Below are 464 nucleotides of genomic sequence, written 5' to 3'. Positions count from 1 at the left end.
CTTTTTTTTTCTTGTAAATTTGTTTAAGTTCCTTGTAGACTCTGGATATTAGACCTTTGTCAGATAGATTGCAAAATTTTTCTCCCATTCTATAGGTTGTCTGTTCACTCTGATGATAGTTTATTTTTCTGTGCAGAAGCTCTTTAGTTTAATTACAACTCATTTGTCAATTTTTGCTTTTGTTGCAGTGTTTTTGTTATTAAATCTTTGACCGTGCCTATGTCCTGAATGGTATTGCCTAGGTTTTCTTCCAGGTTTTTTATGGTTTTAGGTTTTATGTTTAAGTCTTTAATCCATCTAGAGTTAATTTTTGTAGAAGGTGTAAGGAAAGGGTCCAGCTTCAATTTTTTGCATATTGCTATCTAGTTCTCCCCGCCCCACTTATTAGATAGGGAATCCTTTCCCCATTGCTTGTTTTTCACTCTTCTTTTTAAAAGAACCCTTCAAAAAGGGTAGACAGTGTT

This window comes from Pan paniscus, chromosome 13, assembly GCF_029289425.2.
Source record: "Pan paniscus chromosome 13, NHGRI_mPanPan1-v2.0_pri, whole genome shotgun sequence".
NCBI lineage: Eukaryota > Metazoa > Chordata > Mammalia > Primates > Hominidae > Pan > Pan paniscus.
This window is presented reverse-complemented; position numbering follows the sequence as displayed.